The 16995-nt window shown below is 36.7% G+C and overlaps 1 protein-coding gene across 1 annotated transcript in view; it reads right to left on the bottom strand.

Moving 5' to 3' along the window:
• Positions 1-16995, bottom strand: part of zfat (zinc finger and AT hook domain containing) — a 236288-nt gene that overhangs the window by 197961 nt on the left and 21332 nt on the right. Inside the window, exon 2 of the mRNA XM_072569983.1 lies at positions 8529-8584. The gene's annotated coding sequence lies outside the window, so the exon portion shown is untranslated. The remainder of the gene's footprint in view (positions 1-8528; positions 8585-16995) is intronic.

The raw sequence follows: 16995 nt of genomic DNA, 5'->3' as shown, positions 1-16995 counted from the left end.
ATACATTCTTTTCCTATTGACAATTAGTTCTGAAGAAGGGTCACTGGATGTGAAACATTAACTCTCTTTTCTCTCCACAGATCCTGCCAGACCTGCTGAGTTTTACCAGCAGTTTGGTTTTGTTTGTATTCGACACAGTTATATTTCACTTTCAGGGTACTATAATTAAAGAAATCACTCTGCACTGTAAAAAATGCATGATTAACACAATTGTCCCTTAAAAGACCTCATTACTAAAAATGTTAAAAAAACTCCATCCATACCATAATGTTTTCAGCTATTTCTCTTTTACATTTATAACTTATGTATGGATAGAAGGCAATGCAGATCACACATTTAGAAAAATCGGTGGACTTGAAATGATAACTCTGATTTCTCTCCACAGATACTGTCCAATCTACTGAGTTTCTCTAGCAATTTCTGTTCTTCTTTGGGTCTGATCTCCAGCATCTGCATTTCTTTACTTTGCTCCCTTTAGACAAGGCCATCTAGTAGATGCACACAATGTGTTTGCCATACAAGATGCTGGCACTTGATACTGGTGATAAATTGATGTAGCACAGTACATACCACAACACATTCATAACCTTCACTGACCATGGCTAACAACACTGTCACCTAACTTTGTGTCTGTGTTAACATGCAAGGCAAGACAGGATGGCGAGCCTGTAGTTCTAATTTAGGCAGCAAAATGCAAAAAAGGAACAGATGCTGTGAGCATCGAAATGCAAAGTGAGTGAAAGTTAAGATAGCTGATAAGGGGTTGTCTCAACTGACCTGTGGCTATGAAGACTATCCTTACATTAAATTGCAGGGAGTCAGAAAGGCGAGAGGATCTGCACACTTCACCTGGTTGCCTAACCTCATAACCCCTACTCCCCCAGACAAACAGTGGGTAGGAGCCACAGTTAAATCTCACCCCTTATCGATTTCCTTCTCAAAATCAAAGTCATACATCTTGGAAACGGACCCTTCAATACAACTTGCCCTTGCTCTACAGTTACTATTAGATAAAAAAGGAAATGCCAAAAATACTTTATGTAATACATTTAAAAGATCCTTTACAGATAAAGGACACATTTCATGGATTATTACTTGAGGTCTTTGGATTCTCAGTTTATAATATCAGCATGCTACAGTACCTGTGAACTATTTATCACAGGTAATTAAGAAAACAACATTGCAGCATTATTTAGAAAAGAGATAGATAGGTAATATTGAAAGGATTAAATATAGAAGAAACAGACAGAAACTAAATAAGCAGGATTACAGGAGATAATTAGACACGAAGATCAGTACTAGCAAATTCAAATCAGCACAGAAACATCTTGTGTTTGGTTCTACCATTTTCTCAGACAGCACCAGTTCCTAGAGCAATCAGCAAAAAGGTAATAATATGCATTAAAAAAAACTGTGTGTTGCAAAATGCTACAGCATGGATGACCATTTAACCATCATAACTGTGGCAGCTGTTTGGTACAGCTATCCAAGTTGTCCCCAATTCCCCATTGTCTTCTTAGCACTGTATTCCCTTCTAAATGTTAATCCAATGTACTATTCAAATTTACTTTTAAATTTGTTCCCATCAACCTTTAAGACAGTGAATGATCAGGAATGATGACAACTTGTTGTATTTTAAAAAATGCCTCTGGTTCATTTGCCATGACCTAATTGAGTCCTTGGCTTCCATCCTTCCGTTTCTCGTAAAGTTTCTCCTCAGCTTTGCCATCAAGATGAAACCCTTTGTTTTCTTGACTCTGAAGGACTTTAGCTTTTTAAAAAATTATTTTTATTTGTTCATAGAATATGAATGTTGCTGGCTAGACCAGCATTCCTGCACATTCCTAACTGTCAGAATGGCATCAACTACTTTGTTGTGGATCTGGAGTTGCATGTAGGCCAGACCAGGCAAGGGTGGCAGATTTCCTTTCCCAAAGAATATTAGTGAACCAAGTGAGCTTTTATGACAAACAGTGGTTACTTGACCACCAATAGATTTATTTTTTTAAGAAACATCATTGCAGATTTTTATCAAATTCAAATTTAACATCCTGACAGGATTCCAACCCATCTCCTCAGGGGTTCTGGATTACTATTCTGGAGACATTACTTCCAAGTCACCACCTCCCCTAGCTTCTGGAAATTCTGGAACGACTCCCCTTTAAAATTGATTTTGACTCTTATTCTTCCTACCAAATACATTACTTCACACTCAAGACCATAAGACGACAAGTAGGAATTTGGCCCAACCAGATCATGGCAGATCGGATAATCATCAACTTCACTTTTTCACCTTATCCCATAAACCTGGATTCCTTCAACGATTAGAAATCTGTCTACGATAATTCACTGCAAAATTTAATTTGGCATGTGATCCCATTTCACCAGACTAAGATTTCCTGAAATCAGTTACTACCCCCCTCATTGTCTGTCTATGAACTACTTCATTCCAAATTTTGTACAAACTTTGAAATTATGCCTTGCATATACAAGTCCTGAGCAGAAGTCCCCAAACCAACTTCTATAAACACCTCTGCACATATCTCTCCAGACTGAATAATGACTATTCAGCGCTATTCTCTGCTTTCTGACCATACACTTGTTTTGCGTCTACACACGGTCATTGTCTTTTTAATCCCAAGGGCTTTAATTTTACAATTAGTTATCTGTCAAATGCCTCTTGAAAGTCCCCATAAATAAAATCAACTTCATTACCCTAATTAATCTCACAGGGACTTCAAACCTCTAACAAGTCTGGTTGGATTTCATGGTCCATTCTTTTATAAACGCCAATTCATTTTACATATTATCCTCTCAAAGATTTTCTTTTATTAACAGTAGGTTGATTTGGCCTATCACTAGATTTAGGTTCCATCCATTTTTAAAGCAGGGTTATAATATTGGCAATCCTCCAGTCCTCTGAAATCACTCCCAAATCCAAAGAAAATTGTAAGATTGTGGTTAGAACTTCTACAATGTCTACCTTTACTTTTCTCAGTAATCACGGATGCAGCCCATCAGGACAAGATGGCTTTGCTATTTTGAAAATACATGAATTTTTAAAGTGATCGCTTCTTTATTCTCATCATAGCTAGTATGACCTTTCCTTATCCCTAGACTGATGCCATCTTATTCTCTTTTGGTGACAGATGCAAAGCACCAACTTAAAATATACCTTCTACATATGCATTATTTACTTTTTGATCATAAATAAGTTCTCTCTTCAGCTTAGAAAATATTTTAAATCCATTTTTACATATTATTAAATCCACATGTTCAGTCATGTTATGAAAAATTTATGGGGAGGTAGGTTTTGAACCTGCATCTTCAGGCCCAGAGGTAGGAGTACCGCTACAACCCCTGTTCTCATAGTTCTGCTTATTTCCTTTTAAAACTCTGTACTTTATATATTCAGTTGGGGCTCTTTAGTCTATTCTGAACTTTAACATTTTCATAAGTTTATTTTGTCTCTTATTGTTACCTCTTTCATCTTCCAGAGAGGCCTGAGCTTGCATTCATGTCCATTCACTCAACTGGGACTGCATCTACTCTGAAACAGTCATTGTTCAATTACAAGTCTATCCAGCAATTTATTCCAACATACCTGAACCAGATAAATTATTACTCATTGATGTTAACCCTCTGATAGATAAGTATTTTAAGCTTTACTTTTTTCATTTTCATTAACTATTACAATCCTAATATGAATATTTTTCCTCAAAGTTCTTCCACCAAAACATGACATTTACTCCACTTCATTTTCCAGAATCAGCACTGCTTCCAGCCGTCATGATCCAGAATATTCTCTTGTAAATCTTTCAGTAATTCCTCCCTTTTTGTCCTTGACATTGACTTAAAGTCAATATTAGGATATTTGAGGTCTCCTTTTATTCTTAGTCTAAAATCTTATAAAATTCTTTAATTTGATTCCTCTATCATCTTCCCATTATTCAGTTGTCTATAATAATGATACAATAGTACAATAGCTCATCTATTGTTCTTTAATTCATACCAAATAAATTCTTCAATCATATTACTCCCTTCAATCAAATCTTTTTTCAATATTGTTACCCATTCTTTTATCCTCTTTCTCTCCAATTTCCCCAGAATATCATGTTACAAGTATTAGGTTCCCAATCTTACCACCTTTGAATAAACCATTAGTTATTATTTCAGAAACTGCAACGCAGTTCTGTTTCTCCATCAAAAATGAACTTTAAAACAATGCTCATGTTAAACTCAATTTCAAGACATAGAAAGGCACATTTGAAGGGTACTCACGACTGAATCGTTACCATGTTGGGATTGAAAGGATACACCATTCAGCTGACAGCTGTGTTTAAATTTAAAACTGTTGCAGCTTGGATGAGTACCAAACACTTTCCTGCCTGACAATGATGTCATGGAAAAATGAACAACTGAATCCAAAATCAAGAGAGGCACAATTCTATCTAATCCAAAAGTTATGAAGCTTGCAACCAATCTCTATCGCAACCTCACATCAAATGAGCAACCAGTTGAAAATTGAACAGGTGGGGAAAACAGTAGTGATAATTGCTGAAATCCACCTGACTGACTGGAAGAACATGGCATATACAGCAAGCCAAATCCTTGATTCTTGGGGGTTCTGACTGCCATTCTGTTCTTGTCAATGTTGCAAGGATGATTAGTAGTTACTTAACCAGTGAAGGCAATAGTTGAACACTTTATTGCATAAAGGTCACCTCAATCCAGTCCAGACGAGATAAATTTCAAAATCTGTCAGCTTAGCTTCCTCACCAGTTAGGCCAAAACATCAGAAATCTTCTAACATTTTATTTTAAATTATATGAAGAGAATTGTGAATGTATCCTGAAGTAACTTTTTAAGGTAGTTATCCTGGAGGAATTAATTATGTCCAAGTGAGTTAAAAATTAAAAAAGGAAAAGATCAAGCAACTCCAACCATTTTGAAGAATCTGTTTAGATGTAGCCGGTGGTCGCAAACATCTGACTGAAAGCTGGAGAGACATTTACAGCTTCCAGTCGGGGATGTTTACAACAACAGACCACAACTGCATTTTGACCAGAGATCCAACATGAAAATGTATTTTCACCAATATTTCTGTAAAGCAGAACAATAATGTATGCAATATTTATGCTGTACTTGTTTGAATAACATTCTGCTGTACAATTATTAACGTGTCTCCTTGGTGTCAAGTTTGGTCAAATGCCACCATGATATTCAATATTACAACTCTGATGTAGCTTGATGACACTGTTGGTCAATCATTACTGAGTGTCAAATTGCCAAGTTAAATTTGTACTGTTTTCTCTTTTGTCAGTTCAGAAGTGTCATCATCCACTTGAAAAGGTTAATTTTCTCTACAAAGATTTTTTTCTACAGCCTGAGCTGTTGAGTATTTCCAACGTATGCTTTTATTTTAATCTTGTCACCAGAGGAGTATTTGCTAAAAGTAGGTTGCAGTATATAATTTCAGAAAAGAGAATTAGAGCACAAAACAGTGTCAGACACAAAAGGTTCTAAAATATGTAACATGAGCTGTGGGTAACACATTAACATGAGTTAGGAGTAAGCTTTAGATGGTATTAACCAAAATCATGGCTGATCATTTGCTCAAAATTCCATACTTTCATCTATTACCGATAACCTGTGATGCTCTTGACCAACAAGAATCTATTTACCTCCACTTTAATATTCAATGACTCTGCCTCTACTGCCTTCAGAGGTAGAGTACTAAAGTCAGACAACCAGAAAAGATAGTCCTCTCATCTGTGTCCTGAAAGTGTGCTTTAAATTTTTTTTTGAAAAGTGCCACAAGTTATGGACTCACCCACAAAGGAGACATGTTTTCCAAATCCATCTTATCAAGTCCATTCAGTGTCTTATAAACTTCAGTCAACTCAACCTTTACTCTTCCATATGTCCATGTAAACAAGGGCAGCCGGTCCAATTTTTTCTCTAAGACATGTTCATTTTGGGTATCAATCTAGTAAACCTCCTCTAGATCATGTTCACAGCCTTGCTTAAATAAGGAGACCAAACCTCCACCAGTATGAACGCCATGGTCTCATTGATTTCCTGCATTAGGAGCTTGAATACTAACTTTTATGTTCAATGGATGGCATTCCATGAGCTTTCACAATTAGTTGGTGTACCTACATATTAATTTTTTACACCTTATGCATTAGAACAACTAGATCCCTTTGCACTCTAAAAAAAATCTGCAATTGCTCATGAATTTGCTATCGAACCTTAAGTTTCTTCTACAATATGTAAAAATCCAATTTAAAAAAAATAATATTTTCACTTTTCATCCACATGCTACAAAAATCAAAAAAATGCCCAGTTATTCTTAGTTTGTAGGCAACACAGAAGAATATCACTAAATGAGGCATCATGGGAATCATGGAGAACACAAAAAAGTCCTAACAATGCATGGCAGCTAGTCAGTCTAACTTATTTTACCTAACTTCCATTCTGTAACCTAACATTATGATTAAGAATCACACTTTGTAAAATCTCTTTTGGTCTTTGAGAAAGTACAGGTTCAACCTATAAATTCAAGTACCTAACTAGCTTCCAGAAAGAGAGAGAGAAAAAGTAAAATTATCAATTTAAAATTGATTTTTCTTTTCTTATGGAGTCAGAGACCTCCAGCACAGAAAAGTACCCTTTGGCCCAAACTGGCCCATGCCAACCAAAATGTCCATTCACGCTAACACCATTTCCCCGCACTCGGCCCATATTCTTTACTATCCACGTATTTGTCCAAATGCCTTTTAAATGTTGTTAATGTACCTGCACCAACCACTTCTGCTGGCGACTCATTCCATATGCGTACCACCCTCTATGTAAAAAGGTTGACCTTCAGGTTCCCTTTTATTCTTTCCCCTGTAACCTTAAACTGATTCCTGTGGTCCTCGATACCCCGATCCTGGGAAAAAGACTGAATGCATTCACCCAACCATGCCTCTCTATCTTATAAAAGGACCCCCTCTCAGTTGCCTACACTCTAAAGAAAAAAAGCCCTCGCTTGTCCAACCTTTTCCTATAATGCATACCATTAAGCCCTGGCAATATCTTTGTAAATTTCTTCGGCACTCTTTCCAGTTTAATAACATCCTTCCTATAACAAAGTGACCAAAACTGAACAGAATTCTCCAAGTGCAGCCTCACCAGTGTATAACTGTAACATAACTTCCCAACTCAATGCCCTGACTGATGAAGGCCTGTGAGCGAAAAGCTGCCTTCATTGTCCGGTCTACCTGTGTCTCCACTTTCAGAGAACTCCAAGATCCCCCTATTCCACTAGATTCCTTAAGCTCCAGCCATTCACCATGAAACTCCTACTTTGATTTGACTTTCCAAAATGCAAGACCTCACACTTATCTACATTAAACTCCATTTGCCATATTGCTTCTCACTTCCTCAGCTGATTAAGACCCTGCTGCAATTTTTGACTGTCCACAATACTATCTATTTTAGTATCATCAGCAAACTTACCTTTTACAACATGCCTTGTACATTCTTATCCAAATCATTGATATAGATAAACAAACAGTAATGGGCCCAGCACTGACCTCTGAGGCACTCCACTAGTCACAGGCCTCCAGCATTGTTACACTATTACCCTCCTCTTCCTACCATCAAGCCAATTTTGTATCCAATGTGCTAGCTTGCCCTGTATTCCATGCAATCTAAACATTCCAGAGCAGTCTACCATGTGGAACCTAAGAGTCAGAGATGTAAAGCTCAGATGTACAGCTCCTTTGGTTCAACTCATCCAAGCTGACCAGATATCTTAAATTAATATAGTTCCTTTTGCCACCATTTGGCCCATATCCCTCTAATGCCTTCTTATTTATACACCCATCCAGATGCCTTTTAGATGTTGAAATTCTACCAGCCTCCACCACTTCCTCTGGCAGCTCATTGCATACATGCACCACTCTGCATGAAAATGGTGCCCCTTAGGTCCCTTTTAATCTTTCCCCTCTCACTTTAAACCTTTGCACTCTAGTTTTAGACTCCCCTATCTAGGGCAGAAGACCTCGTCCATTTACCATACCCATCCCTCTCATGGTTTTATAAACCCCAATAAGCTCATCCCTCAGCCTCCAATGATCCAGCCTATTCAGCCTCTCCCTATAGCTCAAACTCTCTAACACTGGCAACATCCTTGTAAATCTTTTGTTCAGGAACTTATAATTATCAAGAAAACATAAGGGACTGATTTCCATACAAGCATTCTTGGTGCACCTGCACATTATATGTTTTTCAGGTCTAAATAAGCAGGCCAGGAAATCAATTTTACATTCATACATCAAAAGGTCCTAGTTCTCTAAACCCACCATGGTAACAAACACTATTTATGTTAGAATTTAATCTTCAAACTCAATTTTAGTCTAAAACTGGTGGTGTTGAAAGCAGCATGGGCATGGTTCAAAAATAAAACCAGTCATTCAGCCATAAAATCTACTTGCATATTAAATGAGTTATAACTTATCCTGTTATTTGCTACTTACCACTTTTAACCAAACCAGAAGATTATACTCATTATTCAGCATCAATTCAAAATTCTCTGAAAAGAAGAACAATTTTCAGTGAATGGCTGTAATGAGGCAGTTTTGTTAATATGCAAAACAGTAACATATTGAGAGTTTTTGTTCTGATTATTGTATTGTGGTAAAGACAAAAACTAAATTCAAATCATGTGAAGAACATATAAACTTTTAATCCATTAGAACAAATAACATAGCTGAGCTAAATATTTTTTTCTGGAGTTGCAGTAAAATAAATTCAGTGTGCAAACCTCAATTTAAAATAAGCTGTCTTTGTTTCATTTCTCTATCCTCCAGGCTACTCCTCATTCAAAAATTACATGCGTTTTTAATCCCTCTCCATGTTTTAATTTTCTCCATGATCTGTAAATGTTTAATTCTAACCCAAATCACTCCCCATTACCTCAATTAATGGTCTGTTTTAACCTCTTTCACCTCTATTAGTTGAATATTTCATGCTCATGATTATGAAGCTTATCTATATCCTTTAGCAAAAGCAAAATCATCTCAATCATTGGTTGCCAACATAATTACTGAATTGCCAAGCATACAAAATGTTTCTCTGGCTACAAGTGTTGCCAGGTCTGCTAAGCATTTCCGGTTTTTACTGTATGTAGAGAAGCATTGTTCTTTGAAATACAGTCAGACTAAATCTCTGAAAGCTTTTGCTATCACTTCTAAGTCAGCCAATCCTGAAGTAGATGGGTGATCAATAATCATGTAAAACTACCATGCAAATACCAATTCTAAATTGAGAAGAGATGATTTATATCCATGACTCCAAGATACAACTCAACTTGTTAATAAAATTGAATTAAAAAATCATGTAGAATACAAGAAACCAGATATGCAACAGAAAAAAAAAATCTCAAAGTTGTTGCTCCTTACCTTCAAGCTTCCCTAAGTTTGGCATCACCACCTTCCCCTCCTCTGTTTTCCAAAATTTACATAACATTAAAAAGTCTCTTTTTCCCCGTTGTCAAAGGCCAAATATATTTTTGCTCTGCGGCCAACTTTACACTTGCAAATAGATATAGAATTGAACCATCAAAAATTAAGTCATTGTACTACCTTCCCCTATAACTAAAAAAAAGACATTTTATGCAAACAATGAGAAAATCGCTTAAGTAAAAAATGCACCTACACTTGCAGAAAAAAATTTATTTCTTAAAAAATTGTTCCTGGTTCCTCTAGAAACTATAGGAAACTATATCATTTTGTTCTCAAATGCGTTGATTTTAAGACAATTTTAAGACAACACAAAAATGGTGAGAAAGAAAAACACCAGCCACCAACTTACTCAGACAGCAATTTGGAAGGGGAAAAAATCAGCTTCTAACTGCAATTAAATGAATCCGGAAGTTAAACATTTTCCTGCAGTTATTTGTGATTATCTCCTTTTCTGGCCTTTAATTGCTATCCCAATTTATCACCACAAAGTGTTCATGCCAGTATACCACAAGACCTGGCATAATCAGCTACATAGCATAATATTATTGTTTGAAAAACAAAAAAGATGATGGTAGAATGGCATTGTCAATAGACTAGTAATTCAGACAGAGGCTAATACTCTAGGAACATGGGCTCAAATCTCACCATGGCAGCTTTTGCTTGAAATAATGAAAGTGGTGAGACTTTTGAAACATTCCAGAAGCAGAAATAAATCAGGAAACAGAAGGGAGGGAGGAATTTGGGAAAATTACAATCACCACAGTAATAGTAGGACCGCGTAAGTGCTTGCCCCTGTGGGTGAACGAGTTCCTTGGTCCTGACAGGACTGCATCAGAGGGCCCTAAAAGAGTTAGTTACATTGGTTTTACCTGTTAAAAAAAAACTTCATTTGGGAATGGTCCCATTAGACAGTAACAAATGTAACTAAAGGGAGGGAGATGGAAAGCAGGCAACTACAGTTCAAAAAGTTACAAATCACACAACACCAGGTTATAGTCCAACAGGTTTAATTGGAAGCACTAGCTTTCGGAGCACTGCTCCTTCATCAGGTGATTATGGAGTGCATAATTGTAACAAACAACAGGACAATTAGCTTAACGGCTGTAATAAGGAATTTGTTAGAAGCTATCATTGAAGGAGCTATGACAGACAACTTGGATAAGTTCAAAGAATCAGGTTAAATCAACGTGGCTTTGTGAAAGGAAAACATGTTTAACCAACTTATTGGAGTTTTTGATAATGAGTAACATGCACTATTGATAAAGGGGCTCATACAGATATTGGATTTCCAGAAGACAGTTGACAAGATGGCACATCAAGGATATTGTGGAAAATAAAAGCTCACGCTGTTAGAAGCAGCATGCTGACATGGATAGAAGGCTGGCAAGCTAACAATAAGCAGAAAGTAGGTGCAAATGGGTCTTTTTTAAGTTGTCAAGAGATAATGTATGCTCTTTCCTCCCCCAGTGGCATTGGGACTTCAAATGTCTAGAATTTACATGAGATTTAGATGAATGTAAGTTACCAAATTTACCGATGGCATACGGTAGGTAGGAAATTAAGTTGTGAAGACGACACAAGGTAGTTGTAGAAAGATAGGCTGAGGGGGTGAAGATATGGCAAATGGAATACTATCTGGGAAAGTAAGAAGTTGTCCATTTTAGACTGAAGAATAAAAAAGCACATGATCTAAACAGCGAGAAATTTCCTGAGGTCTGAAATGCAGAGGGATCTAGATGCCCTTCTGCTCAAATCCAAACATTAGCAAGTATTTAAGCTAACGTTATCATTTTTCAAGAGGGGCACTGCATACAAAAGTAGGATGTTATGCTTCAACTGTGCAAGACACTGGTGAGACTGCATCTGGTGTACTGTGCATTATATTGGCCACATTATTTACAGATGGATATTAATGCATAGGAGGCTATTCAGAAAGAATTTAAAATCACACAACACCGGGTTCTAGTCCAACAGGTTTAATTGGAAGCACACTAGCTTCCAGAGTGCCGCTCCTTCATCAGGTGATATCAAATGACTGAAGCCATGGTGGCTAAGCATGAAAATTTCTCTCTAGAAGGGTTCAAGGATTAGGAGGGGGTGCTATATAGATGGTTGGTACTTAATGTTGACAAGACACGAGGACTGGAGGAGAAACACCCTAGTTTGTGAAGGAATTGAGTGCAGGGATACTGGTCATAAGGTTTCATAATCTCAAGAAGAGATTCCACAACATTGAAGAATTGCAAACATTACACTCCTGTTCAGAAAAGGTTGCAGTGATAAACCCAATAATTTTAAAAATGTCAGTTTAATTTCAATGGAAAAACTCAAGAAACAATTATTCAGGGAACAATTAGTAGCCTCATGGAAAAGGGTGGGTTGTTTAGGAAGAGTTGGCATGGATTTCTAAGGGGAAATCATGTTTCTCAAACTTGCTAGAGTTTTCTTTGAAGTAACAAAAGTGGTCAATGAAGGTAATGTTCTTTGATGTTGTATACGTAGACTTCCTAGAAGTGTTTGACACAATGCTATACAACAGACTTGAGAATATTATAGCTCATGGAATAAAAGTGACAGTAGCAATGTGGATACAAAATTGGCAGTTATTTATTAATACAAAATACAAAACAAAGAATAATACTGGATTTTCTTTGGCTAGAAGAAGGTTTGTAATGAAGTTTCCCAGGGGTTTATGTTGGGACCATTGCTTTTTCTGCTATATATCAGTAATCTAAAACTTGGTGTTCAGGAGGCAATTTCAAAGTATGCAGACGATATAAAACTTGGAAACATTGTTTGATCTGTGCAGAACTTCAACAGGAAAATTGCAAAATAGTGGAGATGTTCAATGCAGTAAGGTGGTGGATTTTGGTAGGATTAAGATGGACAGACAATATAAAATAAAGGATAGGATTCTAAAGCAGGAACAGGGTTAGAAAGATCATTGATGATAGCAACATTGTTGGAGAGAGCAGTTGACAAAGCATAAATAATTCTAGGCTTATAATATAAAATACTCAGCTGGAATATGGTGTCTAGTTCTGGGTCGCACGCTATAGGAAGGATGTGAAATTATTGGAGTCTGTTTAGATGTTTATGAGAACAATTCCAGAGATGAGGCAGTTCCATCATGAGTTAAGATCGGAGTAGCTGTCTTCTTTGAAGAGAATGCTCAAAGGCAATTCATTAGTTTCAAAATCATGGAGGGATCTGGACAGAGTATCCCCCTCAGAATGAATCAAGAAGCAAAGGGTACAGTTTTGAATTGTTTTGCCAAAGAAGTGGAAAAAAAAAAGTGTATCCACACCAGCAATACACTGAGGTGTGGAATAGCAGTACAGATAGGCTCGATTAAGACACTTAACATGCCCTCTTGATTACTGATGAGTACTTAAATAGAAACAATGCACTAGATTATAGAAAAAGGCAGGAGAAATTGGTACAAAGTTAAAATGCTCAGAGAAGCAGCACAGACACAAAGGAATGAAAGATCTTCATCCTTAGCAGTGTGTAGTTCTGCAATTTAAAGGATATGGGTATGCGGAGTTATGTTGCAAATCAGTCACAGTTTCAATAAATGCTCAACGGGCTCAACTTTCCAGGTGCTGTACTTAGAAAGAATGTTGTCCCAATGCAGCTGCTGCCCTTTCTGTGCAAGATAGTAGAAGTTGAAGGTTTGGAAAATGCTATCAAAGCAGCTTTGGCAAATTGGGATTAACACTACAGTCTGACCTCAGAAACCATCTACTGAAGACAATACAACGAGATTTGCTTGGTTAAAACTTAGTCTTAAAAAAGCAACTAAGTAGTGAGGTCATATTTCTGGATGAATGGTCATTGAAACAAATGGGCTTAATTGAGTAAAAGTATGTAAATAAGTGAGAAAAGCTTAGCAGCTGAAGTTTTCTTCATTATACATGGCGGATACATTTGACAAACTAATGAGCTCAACTTTGCAGGAATACAAAATTTTTCATTATACAGAATACATGTTTTTGCCTTTTGCTATTCAGTAGCCAAGTGACGACATTGTCTTCTGACACTCTAACCCAAGAAATTCTAGTCCTATCAATTAAATATTTCAGAGTATCAATCTGGAGTCCCTCTCTAATCCTTGTGCACAAATTTGAATACGGTATCTTAATATGGGCCCAAATCACAAACAAAAGTTCATTGCCCAGTCTCAAAGAATATTAAAACATTAATCCATGGATGCAGACATTACTAGCTGGGCCAACCTTTATCACCCATTCCTAATTGCATAGAGGGCATTTTTGAGTCAATCAATTGCTGTGATCTGGAGGCATATGCAGGTCAGATCAGGTAAGGAGGAAAGATTTCCTCCTCTATAGGATACGAGGGAAGCATGTGGGTTTTTATGACAATTGACAGTGGCTACACGGCAGCCATTCAACTTTCCTTTAGTTCCAAGATTTTTCTGAATTCAGATTTCACCTGCAAAGTACCAGCAAAACACCGTTTACCTTCTGTCTCTATGAATTTGTGAAATTAATTTTGTATTGCTCTCTTACATTCAATCATGAATATAAGTGCCTGAATGCAGACAATGATTGGCTATTGCAAATCTCCAAAATAAACTTAAAATTCTGTAAATTGCTTGTTAACAAGCAGAAGCCTGTTAATTCAACAAATCAGTCAAATGTCAAAATTTCCCACACCGCTCTACTGGTTCTGTATATGATATTGCTTTCTGTTTTAAGTAATGTGTTTTGGTTGTTAAGAAAATCCTCACTTTATAAAATGGTTCTTTCAAAGTGGATGGATACCAGAGTATTGAAACTCCCAAGGGTTGACTGCAGGGAATTGGGATAGTTATGAGAGAGAACATATTCTCAGCAGCAGTTTGACTCCAAACTCTGACTCCAATGTAGACTATTTGAGGTTTCCTTACTTCTAGGTTATTTCAGCCATTTGTCTGGATGGAGACTGATGCCTTGAAATATTGCAGGCAATTATTATAAGCCAGTTTAAAAGGAGACTTCCATTACAAACTAAAGCTTGCCTACCTCAGAAAAGGAAGCTACTGCTCAACCATACAAGCCTCTGCTGTGATAACAGATGTGCAAGTAATACATTCAGTTTTTTCTCACCATTGTAGAAGACTGAACAATTTCTACCTTCACTGTCTCAGATATATCCCTGACATCACGACAGGGCAAGATTACCAACAAAAAGATCTTGGTGTGTAGCAATTCCATTCGCATACTATCATTGCCACACCTATATTTTGGCTCAGTCAGATTAACTGATGAAAGATGGCCGCATACCTCATGATCTTCTGAACAGTCACTGTGACATTCTGGGCATCTGTAACTTCATTGAAAGGGAAACTGCAAGCAAAATATGAAATTAGTAGGTGCTGAAACTAATAACTGGGAGACAGTTATGACAGCTGTGACCTCTAGAGTTAGACTCCAATGTAATACAATGCAAAAGCATTGGAAGAGGTGCACAGGAAAGAGGAGCTCAGCTGGAAGAACAGAGGGACCAAACAAACCAGCCCACTGTTTTCCAGTGCAGCAAACAAGACAGAGACTATCATGTCAGAGTGGGACTTAAGTTACATCAGGCAAAGCTTCACACAGAGTCGAACACCGTCACCAGCTCCTATGTACTGAAATAATACTTAAATATCTGTTGACGTGTTTACTACATAGATATTCTTTAATTTTCTGAAAAGTATTATGCAAGAGAAAGTGCAGCCAATTCCTGATGTTTCTTATTTTATATCCTCTCTCAAAAAATAGCCAATTGAATTGCATTTTGGTGAAAGATTTCAAATTTCAAGTAGTAAATAATCTATGGATGCTAAATGCTGTAAGCTTGTCAAAGTACATTGGACATAACTCCCCTGGATCAAGTGGCTCTCTGCTAGCTTGCTGTTTATTCCATGTTGGCAACCAGACTAAAATCTGGATCTTTACTAGAGCCCAAAGCAAAATATTACAAATGTTGGAAATCCAATGCAACAAAAAAAAAGTAGTGCCTAGGAAAAAGAAACAGAAGTAATGATTCAGAACAACAAGTTCTCAGCTTGGAGGAATTTTGGAGGAAAGTAGAGTCGGAATGGATGGAATATGAAATAATTTTTGGCATTTTCCTAAATTTAAAGACAAAAGGCAGTCGCAGTATTTTGTAATGGCAGTATTCTATTCTGATATTTCTTGTAAAATTTAGTAATAAAAAGCTTACTTTTGAGACTTTCAACATGCTCTACTGGACAGAAATCAGCTAACATACATGAGTGATGGTAGATGCTTTTAAAAATGCAACTACTGTTCATTAAATATTGAACAACATACTTCAGTGCAAGCTCCAAAAAAATGCAACTTGATTGTGGCGTTTTGGTGAATCATAAATTTAGTGTTTAACAGCTGGAGGACACCCTCAGATTGTTAGTGGTTTCTTCTGTAATTTTTCCTTAAAATCAGTTTCAAACCTGATGCAAGGTCAATACACAAATAAATTTCAGTCAACGGCAACATATTCAAAAGGATACCAGTTGGTGTACTGCACTTCAACCGATCCAAGCTCCAATACAAGGGAGATAACACAAAAGAAATGGTCCAGTCATTTGCAAGGAATTTTACTTGCAATAGTTAGCGTCAACCAGCACGGAAAAAGAGTGCATGAGGGAACTTTAGACAAAAAAAAGATCCAAGTCAAGACATGTATCCAACAGCTAAGCTCCATCATGCCAACACAATACATGCCAATTTCGACAAGGCTTTGGGCAATTATTTCCACTTATTCGTGGTTCCCTCAAAAGGAAATGAAAGAAAATTCAATAAAACACGATTATTAAAGCATTTTGACTCAAATAAGGACACGTATTTATATACAGTAATTCATGGGCTTGAATGTTATTTGATGACTTAAGAAAGATATCACACGTGTATGAACAGAATACACAGATGTGTGGAAACAAAATCCTAAATTAAGTAACATGAAAACGGTTAAAGTCGTGAGGCAAGACAGAAAAGAACACCTGCCAATATACAAAACAAGCTACAGGAATTTCCATCTGAATTCGTAAAAACAGGGAACGACTTCCAGTTTGACAGGAATAGGAAGGAATAAACATGGAGATCATACAAAAGTACTATTCAAGCTGACTCTAATTTGACTAAGGGGCATAGTTTTTCAAACTCAGACCATTTTAATAATGGTAAATTCATAGTACAGTATACTGACTAACTTGATGCATAACCAAAACTATACTAAAAATAGCTATTTGTTTTTTTTTAAAATAAGCATACCCTAAAACCAGTCATGTTTATCACTTAGTATTTCTGATTTCAAAACAATATGAGAAGGCCAATAAATTGGGTTTTCATTAGCCTACTTGCTCCTCCTATTGCAAGCCTCACTGCTTTATTTAGTACAGAAACGTATTTGAAAGAGTAAAATAAACTGCCCATAACAACCACTTTTATATGACCTGATAGTTAATAAAAAG

This window comes from Chiloscyllium punctatum, chromosome 5 (assembly GCF_047496795.1).
Source record: "Chiloscyllium punctatum isolate Juve2018m chromosome 5, sChiPun1.3, whole genome shotgun sequence".
NCBI classification, from domain to species: domain Eukaryota; kingdom Metazoa; phylum Chordata; class Chondrichthyes; order Orectolobiformes; family Hemiscylliidae; genus Chiloscyllium; species Chiloscyllium punctatum.
This window is presented reverse-complemented; position numbering and strand designations above follow the sequence as displayed.